At 39.3% G+C, this 11039-nt stretch overlaps 1 pseudogene across 1 annotated transcript; it reads left to right on the top strand.

Annotated features, from left to right (window-relative positions):
• The first annotated feature begins 286 nt into the window (after positions 1 to 286).
• Positions 287 to 2235, top strand: LOC309652696 (tropomyosin alpha-3 chain pseudogene; annotated as a pseudogene). Its single transcript has one exon. The product of its transcript is annotated as a tropomyosin alpha-3 chain pseudogene (transcript).
• Positions 2236 to 11039: the final 8804 nt, after the last annotated feature.

Below are 11039 nucleotides of genomic sequence, written 5' to 3' on the forward strand. Positions count from 1 at the left end.
GGAGTGTCACCTGAGAGGTTCAACTCTTATGATGTTATCTGAATTCACCCGGGGAATATAGGGTATCTAGAGGAGATGGAGAGTAGAGGAATCTGACTGACAAAATGGATACTGGAAGCACTGGGTAGAGAATCAAAATATTTATTTGATGTTGGATAGAATAAAAAATAATGTTAAAAATAAGAAAACAGGCCCCAAATGATGTTGCTTATGCTAAGCCCCATGTCATCAAACCAACTTAATTACAGTTTCCGCTCTCCCAGAAATGAAATCTTAAACTGGTCAATCAAGAATTGCCTGATCGGGGAGGCAGGAACCCGAAGGCCAGCAGGGGCTGGGTGGGGACCATGGCTGGGATCACCACCATCGAGGCGGTGAAGCGCAAGATCCAGGTTCTGCAGCAGCAGGCCGATGATGCAGAGGAGAGGGCCGAGCGCCTCCAGCGGGAAGTGGAGGGAGAAAGGCGGGCCCGGGAACAGGCTGAGGCTGAGGTGGCCTCCTTGAACCATAGGATCCAGCTGGTTGAAGAGGAGCTGGACCACGCTCAAGAGCGCCTGGCCACTGCCCTGCAAAAGCTGGAGGAAGCTGAGAAAGCTGCTGATGAGAGTGAGAGAGGTATGAAGGTTATTGAAAACCGAGCCTTAAAAGATGAAGAAAAAATGGAACTCCAGGAAATCCAACTCAAAGAAGCTAAGCACATTGCAGAAGAGGCATATAGGAAGTATGAAGAGGTGGCTCGTAAATTGGTGATTATTGAGGGAGACTTGGAATGCACAGAGGAGCGAGCTGAGCTGGCAGAGTCCCGTTGCCGAGAGATGGATGAGCAGATCAGACTGATGGACCAGAACCTGAAGTGTCTGAGTGCTGCTGAAGAAAAGTACTCTCAAAAAGAAGACAAATATGAGGAAGAGATAGATTCTTACTGATAAACTCAAGGAGGCAGAGACCCGTGCTGAGTTTGCTGAGATATCGGTAGCCAAGCTGGAAAAGACAATTGATGATTTGGAAGATAAACTGAAATGCACCAAAGAGGAGCACCTCTGTACACAAAGGATGCTGGACCAGACTCTGCTTGACCTGAATGAGATGTAGAGCACCCCAGTCCCATCCTGCCGCTGCTCCTCCCTCTGACCCCGACTCCGCTGAGGCCAGCCTGCCCGAAGCTGACCTTTAAACTGACGGCTGATCTTTAACTGGGAGGCTGCTTTCTCCTTTCGCCACCTCTCCCACCCCCACCCCTGTGTCCTTTTTGCCAAACTGTCTCTGCCTCTCCCCAGAGATTCCATTTGGGCTAGAGGCTGAGCACCTTTGGGAACAACGTTTAAGGGAATGTGAGCACAATGCTAAGTGTCTTTAAAAGCATGTTGTGATGTACACATTTTGTAATTATCTTTTCTGTTGTTGTTGATGTAGCAGCCATTTGTAAAACATTCCAGATAATTCCATAGTTTTGAAGCAGCAGTCTAATCCCTTTCTCACTTTTGGAAGGTAACTTTTCAGCTTAATGCATATTGCCCTCTCCGTAGAGGAGGGGAAAAGGTATGGGCCTGCCTTACTGAGAGCCAAACAGCCCAGAGAAGGACTCCATTTTGGGAAACCTTATTGCTCTGTAAAAAGTACCCGCCAAACCAGAAAGGTGATTCCAGAAGGAGTTAGCCAAAAAAAAAAAAAAAAAAAAAAAAAAAAGCTCTGTTCAGGTTTTCAGCTTTACGGTATCTTTGGGCAACTTTTTTTCCATCAGAAGTGACCAGATGAAATTAAGATGGTGAGACCTCTGAGACCAAATCCTTGTCCCAGCTCTACCCTGTTCCCAACCGCTCACAGAATGGATCATGTGCCCCTTATTTTGAGGCGACCACTTATTTGCTCTCCCGCCTACTTGAAAGAAAGGAAAGAAAATTATGTTTTACCACTGATTTAGCCATATGAAACTCATCTCATCACCGTTTTCTGGGTCTGAAGCTGCTGTCTCTAAAAGTGCCATCTCATTGTGCATTGTATCATTTAGTGCTGGAGAAATCTTGAATAGCTTATGTACAAAATTGTTTTTAAATTTTATATTATTTTGAAACTTTGCTTCTTTGGGGTTGGGGCACACTGGTCACCCCATCTGGCTGTGAGAGCTCTCTACAGTCTGGGCTGGCAGTGTGCTGATCTTTTAAAGTTTCTTTCCCTACCCAATCCCCCCTTTTTGGTGAGGTTTCAGTGAGGTCAGTTAGGTGTGCATCCTACAGCTTAATTGGCTTAAAATGTACTCCCCTTTGGTGTGGTCTCTTTGGGGGCCGATTGGGAGAAAGAAAAAACAATAGTGTAACTGTTTTGATACTGAACATTGATAAATGTCTTTTTGAAATAAAGAACCAGTCCCTCCAAGAAAAAAAAAAAAAAAGAATTGCCTGATCGGGACTTCCCTAGTGGTGCAGTGGTTAAGAAGCCACCTGCCAATGCAGGGGACACAGGTTCAAGCCCTGGTCCGGGAAGATCACACATGCCGCAGAGCAACTAAAGCCCGTGCGCCACAACTACTGAGCCCATGTGCCACAACTAATGAAGCCTGCGTGCCTAGAGCCTGAGCTCCACAACAAGAGAAGCCATCGCAATGAGAAGCCTGCACACTGCAACGAAGAGTAGCCCCTGCTCGTCACAACTAGCGAAAGCCTGCGTGCAGCAACGCAGACCTAATGCAGCCAAAAATAAATAAACAAATAAATAAATTTATTAAAAAAAAAAGAATCACCTGATCAGCCCTAGTGAGGTCATCTGTCTGATAAACCTCTGCCACCCCCTAAAGGAAAGTGACCTTGAAATAATCAACCAGTTTTTTTTGTGTAGTGTAATTTCCTTGTTCTTGCTCCTTTCTACCTATAAAAATCTTTCATTTGTAGAGCTCCTTGGAGCTCCTTTCTACATGCTAAATTGAATACTGCTTGATTCATGAATTGTTGAATAAAGCCAATAAGATCTTTAAAATTTACTCAGTTGAATATTGTTTTTCAACAATAGTACATACACAATTCATTAAAAAGCTATTTTGAAATATCATATACTCTGTATTCTAATAAGTCAAATTGATACAAGTTGGAGACATCTCTGATAAAAATTGAAATGGTAAGCAAGATGTACAGAGACACAGCAGTAGGATCTCAATGTAGAAACTGTTCAATAAATTCAGTTAATATTAACACTTAATAGGTCAAAGGATTGATATACCAACTGATAGGGTTCAGAACGTGCTGCTCCAAAATATGGTACCTTGGCATATTGAATATGTTAAGCTGAAGGAGTTTGAGAAAGTAGCTGAGAGTACTTATCAGGCTTCCTTTGAGGATTAAATGATCTAATTCCAAGTGAGCAGGGCTTGCCCTTTTCCCCTGAAACAGGACATAAAACACTCATGTGAGAGGTGCCCACCCTATACCTGGAGGAAAGGAGCATCCTTATCTCCACAGACAAAGGGATGCTAAGAAGGATCCAAACAAACTGTTCTTGCTAAGTTTCCCCCAGTTTACTAGACTTACATCATATGCTTTAACCTACTTTATTCCTCTACAACTGTCCATTCTTCATCAAACCTAGCATAAAATACTCAGGTTTAATTTGGGGGGTTCTCATTTCCTTATGAATGCTCCTGTGTCACATAAAACTTATATTAAATAAATTTGTATGTTTTTCTCCTGTTAATCTTTGTCAGTTTAATTTTCAGACCCAGCCAGAGAACCTAAGAGGAGGGAGGAAAACTTTTTCTTCCCTTACATAACTCAAGAAATGGAACAAATTTTTCCCTGGAAAGACTTAATGATAACCAGCTTTAAGGTTTTTTGTTTTTGTTTTTTTTAAATACCTAAAGATGGAATGTGTAGATATAGCTGTGCTTTCTGCTCGTGTGGGGGTGATGGAGGATGGTGGTGCAGTATGTTGGGGGCAGGGCTTAAACCAGAGAACTTTAAAAAAATAGAGGTGTAGTAAAGCAAAACTTGACATTACTCAGTCAAGCACTCTTCAGGAGGTAAGAAACCCTTAAATAATAAATTAAACTTATGTTTTGGAATGCTGCCACCTTCCAAGTTCCCAAGCCCCTAGAAATTCCCTTTAGTACATATCTAAATTAATCTGATTCCCCATTTTACCAGATTGTCTTCTATGGCATTCTCTTTCCCCAGCATTTCTGATTATCCTTGGGAAATACTTACATGTGTAGCAAAATTCATCCTGGTTTTCACTTATCACCTCTTCCTCCAGACAATTGGTCTGGGCTTATCTTTTCCAGGTTGCTTTGTCTTTTTCAATGCCACTTCACTCCAGTGTGGCCAAATGCCTCTTCCTTACTGTTCTTAATCTTTGCTAACTCTAAATTATAGAAGATAACAAATCTCTTTGAGATTTACTATTACAGCATTCTGGTTAAGTGTATGGACACTGACACCAGACTGTTTAGGTTCTAATCCCAACTTGGCCACTTAGGAGCTGTGGAATTTTAGGGAACTCTCTGTGCCTTATTTTCCTTATTGTAAAATGGAGATAATACTAGTATCTATCTCATAGGACTGCCATGAAGATTAAATGTGTTAATCCCAAGTGAACATTAAGAACAGTGCTTGGCACATAGTAAGTGATATATAAGTACTGTCGATGAAAAAATTAATCAATCTAAGAAAAAAATGGAAAATTTTATTTGAGCCAAATTGAGGATAATAACCTGGAAACAGCATTTCAGAAAGCTCTGAGAACTGTTCCACCCATTAAAAGTCAAGGCACAGTTATATAAGTTTCTTGAGACAGAAGGCTATACATTAAATGACATATTATTGATGGTTTATGCAATCCAGATGTAAGTGTCATCATTGTGACCCCTTATAAGATCAAAAAGGAATGTTATCTTTTGAGCAGTTGTCTTGTTGGTGCTAGGAAAATGTTGTTCTTTATGGTTGAGCAGGTATTTCTGCTAATGGAGGAGGTTTGGTCGAAGCATAATGCAGGTACACAATGCAAAGTAGAGGGGAGAGAGGAGGCCAAAGTGTAAGCAGATAGGTTAGGGGGTCCCCAAAGGAAGAGAAACAGGAATGGTTTTCTTTAAATAAGAGAAGCCATTTTTGCCTAAGCCATTTTGTGATCTAAGTCTGGTAGCAATGCTTGTCATTGAACAGGTCTAGGTAATTAATGATCTTAAGGGAAGTAAGGAAATGCAGGAACAAAGGAAAAGCAGTCAAGAACAATAGTTTAGTGATAAAACAGAGTCCTAGTTCCTCCTCAGGGGATATATGTAACAATCAGATACAGGTCTTTGAGTTCTGCAGGAATCAAGGCCCCCAACCAGGTGGAGGATGGAATGATGATGTTGACCCTCCTGACTTCAATCAACTAAAGGTGGACTCTCTTGACTTTTGAACTTTTCCCCAATTTTATGCTGAATTGTCCTCTGCTCAAGCCCCTTCATGAATATGCATGTACCCTTAGCTCAAAATGTCCCCAATTTTGCTGTTAGGGGAGACACTGCTTTGGGAGAGATCCCTGGTGGTCTCCTTACTTGCTGCAAGTAATAAATCTTTCCATCTCCCCAACTTTGGCTTGGTTGTGTCTCTTAGCTCGACATCCACCAAGAGGCAAACCCAGTTCTCTGGTAACAAATTGGTAGAGAAAATATGTTATGTATAAATCTTTTTTTGTCTTGCCATAAAATATGAATTTTAGTTCACAGTATTATTCATATAGAGGTTTGGGAACAAAATAATGAAAACGGCAATGAAGAGAAAAATCACCAAAAATTGGGTATCGTATTTTACCTCATGTTTATTGTCTAGTGCCTACCACAGGAGCTTCCTAATTGGCTATTTCAGTTTTCCTTCCCTCACCTGTTTCCATATTCAAGGAGCAGTTTGAATAACTCACTTCCTGGATTTGCTTTGACACTGTCTTCTCTTTCCAGAGTCCCCATCCTCAATCTCCCTTGCTGCCCCCACCTGAAGGAGAAAAGGAAATTATCTACCTTCAGTAAATGGCCCACTTTTTAAAGCAGCAACTCAGGCCACACTAGATATTTTTACATTACTATACTCAGTAGATAACCTTTTAACTAGAATTTGGAAACTTAAGTAGTTAATCAGTTAAGTGGTTAAGTTCCTCATTCTAAGATAGGATTTTGGCTTTGTATTAACATAAATAGGATATTATTACAATGTTTATCCCAAAACAGAAAAGGAAGTTTTTCTAAATTTTCCACCATAATCACCATCAAAATTAGTAAATTAATTAGAAATTCAAGTAGGTCTCCCTTCTAGAAAAGCTGGAAATGTCCTTGAAATAGCAGTTGGTCCCACTGCACTTTTTTTTAACATCTTTATTGGAGTATAATTGCTTTACAGTGGTGTGTTAGTTTCTGCTTTATAACAAAGTGAATCAGTTATACATATACATATGTCCCCATATCTCTTGCATCTTGCATCTCCCTCCCTCCCACCCTCCCTATCCCACCCCTCTAGGTGGTCACAAAGCACAGAGCTGATCTCCCTGTGCTATGCAGTTGCTTCCCACTAGCTATCTATTTTACCCACTGCACTTTTAAATATGTGTCATCTTAAGAAAGGCTTTACCTCTTATATCACAAAGAGTTTATGAGTCCTGGCTTTGAAGCTCAATACAAATGGGTTAAAATACTGGCAATATGTAGGCAAGATATTTAAACTTTTTGTTTCATCATCTTAAAATGGGGTTACTAATGCCACCTACTTCATAGCATTGTTTCCAGGGTTAAAAAGATAAATAAATATGATAAGTGAAGCCCTTATTACATTATCTGGAACATAGCAAATGCTCAATAAATGTCAAATATTTCTAAGTTATGATAATAGGTTCCAGAAAAAAAAAGGTCAAACATTTTTTTTTCTTTAGTTTCGTATGCTCCTTGTTCTAACTTTCCTCTGGAACCATAATGAGTTCCTGATGCAATTCATGTCTTCAAATTTGCTAAGAATAGCTGATGAGATTCAAGGTGAATGTAAAATGTTGTATTTTTTCATATCTTGTTTTTAAGACAAGAGAAGAAAATACCAAGGAAGGGTTTAGCTCTCCTTTTTAAAAGGGCAACACAACGTAAGTCATGCAAATCCCCTCATTTCCTTATTTCAGGTTATTGAATACATTTTCTATGTCACATCCCCCATCTTTGTTTAACATATAATCCTGCAACTTACCTTCAATACCCTAACATTGTGTGTCTGCTTTTGAATGACTGTTATGACTGCTTTCAGATCTAGACAAATCCAGATAAGCAAGGTACCAAAAGCGGTTATTTATGCTTTAGAATATGATTGTACAACAGTCTACCAAAGCCCTCTTATTGATTCTAGATATCATTTTTTTCTTTGAGGATATTATCGAATCTTTCTTTGATTGTTTTTCTAGTCAGAGGACAATTAAGCATAATCTAATTTGCTAAACTGAAGGGGAGAAAAACAGAATTATTTTATACTTTAAAAATCTCTTTCCATCTTTGATCTGATATTTCAGGTAAATACATTTTATGGTATTATTCTTTCCATTTTCATATTAATATTTTTGGATTCTCCATTAAACAAATCATGGTATCAAAGTATTTCAACATATTCCTCTTTTTGGTGAATCTTATTCTGTTGATTGAGGCATTGTGATCTGAAAACTGGGTTCGCCTCTAGGTGCTTGTCGAGCAAAAAGACACAACCAAGTCAAAGAGCGGGACAAGGAAGCATTTATTGTAACAGATAAGGAGAAGACTGAGGATCTTTCCCAAAGCAGTGTCTCCCTGAACAGCAAAATTAGGGAAGTTTTAAGCTAAGGGAGCATGCATATTTATGAAGGGACTTGTGCAAAGAGGAATTTAGTATAGAATTAGGGATAAAGTTGGCAGAATCCAGGTTCTAATTGATTGAAGTCACAAGGGCCAGCAAAGGTCACATCATCAATTCTCTGGCTCCAGTTAGTCTCGTGACCAATTGTTCAAGGGGGTTCAGACACTGTAAAACAGTTCAAAAATATGTGTCAGAACTGGGAGTATTAGTGACTGATTTATTGTCTCTGATATCATTATTTATCTGGCCTGGCAATAGCTGTTTGTTCCTACATTCTTTTGTTCCCTTAAAATTATTAACTACTCAGACCTGTTCTGTATGAGCAAGCATTGTGGCCTGGCTTAGATCACAAAATGGCTTAGGCTTAAATTGGTTTCTCTTACTTTAAGAAAGCTATGCCTCGTTTTCTTCCCCTGGGGACCTCTTACCATATCTGCCTACAGTATTGGTTTATTGGCTGTAGTGTTGAAACTGAGGAGAACCCTGTGGGCCCTCCCCCAGCACCAAGTACAAAGGCTCTTCCGTGTCCACTGCCTCGTGTCTGTAGAAAAGCTGAAATCTCCCAGACCTCCCTAAGTCACAAAGGAGCAGGCTCAAGCGGTTAATGATGAGGACAATAAAGTTACAGATTCAGTATCTGATGCACATTCCTGAGTCATTTTACAGATACTATAAATGTTACCAGAGGGAAAAAGTTAACTGCATGATGACCAGACTGTAGCCATGACATAAGCTGCTCCATCTTGAGCAGTACTAAATCTATGGCTAGCACAATTCCAAGAACTGGACTCAAGAGAATGAGATTAACATTATTGCCCATAATAATCTATATCTTTGTGGGCATCAAAATAACTGTAGCTTGCTCTGCCCATATATGTAAGCCAGCAACTCAGATTGTCAGCAAAGAGATGCTACAGACCCATGTTGACATCTGCCACTCTGAGAATACAGCACCCTATGTCAGCAAGAAGAGGTTACAGAAGATAGACCTTCACCACTAATCCCATAGAAATGGAATGATATCTGAGAAGTGGGGATTTGTAAGCAGCTCTTTTGCCCCTTTCCTGCTTACCTATTTCCCTTAAACCTTAATTATAAAAATGAGATCACTAGGTAATATTTAACCTAACTCCTGACTTCTCTTCTACTAAATGCCTTGCCTAACCTGTTGATTCCTTTCCTGGATTAAAAGGAGTAGGAATAAATAATTAGGTAGTTAAAAAATGACTGACTCTTTACCCCCAGCTTCCCCTTAGCAAATTTGCAGGTGGTTCACACAGGAAAGATAGCATCCAAAGGAAGATCAGGAGAAGTCAGTACATCTGCATGCAATAGAAAAACGCCAAAAAAATCTGACCTCTTACCTTAATGATTAACTGAGATTGTTTCCTCTTTTTCCCTTTAAAAACTGTCATAGCTGAGCAGAATCTTTGGAGTTGGTTTCAGGACATGAGCCCACCTTCTTGCCAGATTGCTGGCTTTTCTGATTAAAGCAACTTTCCTTTCTACCAACACTTGCCTCTTGATTATTGGCTTTTGAGCAGAGGGCAGCCAAACTTGCGTTTGGTAACACTGTTCCCTATTGTTTTATGCAAATATTTTGTTAATGACAGGTCTAATGAAGTCCAGTGTTTTAAGCTTTTCATTGCATCTCTATTTCAGAATTTTAAATCTTTTAAAAGATAGTCTTTATCACTTGAGAGACCTTAGCACTATATTTTGTTAACCAATATCAAATAGTTGACTTTCTTCCATTATGCTTTTTCATTATAAAATTAATATCACATTACAGAATTTTTTGGAAATAAAATGCATGGATGAATTACTTATCAATTGCTGCATAACAAATTACACCGCTTGCTACATAACAAATTACATCAAAATCTAAGAGCTTAAAATAGCAGCAGTGAACATTTTATCTCACATAGGCTTTGAATCAGGTTTTCAAGAGTGACTTAACCGGGTGTCTCACGATGTTGCAGTGGAAGGGACAAATAACCCACCAGAGTGGCATGAAGACTACTATAAACTGAAAAATTTTGGACAAACAGCTCCAGAAAAAGTCTTATCTGAACATCCCTTTGATTGATGATTAAAGCAGGGCTTTCTGAGGATTAAACTGCCATAAATCCCCCTCCACAGAAGCTTCCAGCCAAAAAGAAGACTGCCCATTAGCATCAGGGTGAAAAATTGTGTAAACAAGCCCAATAGAACCTTCCATACTTTCTCACTGAAGCCACAAATCCCCACCTCCCTTTGTTAGGCTGATATATAAACACTTACCCCTGATTGTTTGGAGAGCCACTTCTTGTAAAGTGCTCCAGATCTCATGTTTTCTCTTGTTAATCTAACTGTTATCAATTCATTCACAGCCCCACTACCACCATAGCTACCACATGGACCTAAGTTGGTAGAGGAAACGTTTTCCTCCCAACACAGTCCAAATGTCAGCATAGGTTGCCGTCATCTGAAGGTTTGACTAAGATTGGAGGATCTGATTCCAAGGCTCATGCACATGGTTGACAAGTCCTTGCTGGATGTCAGAAGAGGGTCTCAATTGTCCTCATGATGTGCAACTCTCCATATGACTGCTAGAGTATCCTCATAGATGGGATGGCTGACTTATCCCAGAGTGAGTGATCATTAGAGAAAGCAAAAGACAACCTATAATATATTTTATGACCTAGCCTTAGAACTCAGACACTGTCATTTCTGCAATATTATATTGGTTACACAAGTTAGCCTTATTCAGTGTGGGAGGGGATGATATCAGTCATACATACAAGGAGGCAATATCCTTGGGGACCATTTTGGAGCCTGGCTATCACAATGGATTTTTTTTTTCTATTTAGTTGAAATTCTATGGTAAATTCAATTCTTAATTCTACTTTTAAAATTAACATTATATATAAAACCATTTCTCTTCATTATATCATCATCATCATAATCATCCTTTTTAATGAATATGTAGTACTCCATCATAATTTAATTAGCAATTACACTATTCTTGATATTAAGACTCATTCTAAAATAGATAATTTTGACAGTTAATCATTTCTTTTTTTATAGAAGTACTTAGCAGTCTTTTCACAACATTAACCCCATAAAAACGATTGTCATTTTGTTTTAACAGAAAATACAGTGTTACTTATGACTGTACCCTGCTTAGACTTGATGAATTAAGCTGGTCTAATTCCTTCCTTAGAGAAGTATTTGAGA

This window comes from Balaenoptera physalus (assembly GCF_965194825.1).
Source record: "Balaenoptera physalus genome assembly, chromosome: X".
In the NCBI taxonomy this organism is placed as follows: Eukaryota; Metazoa; Chordata; class Mammalia; order Artiodactyla; family Balaenopteridae; genus Balaenoptera; species Balaenoptera physalus.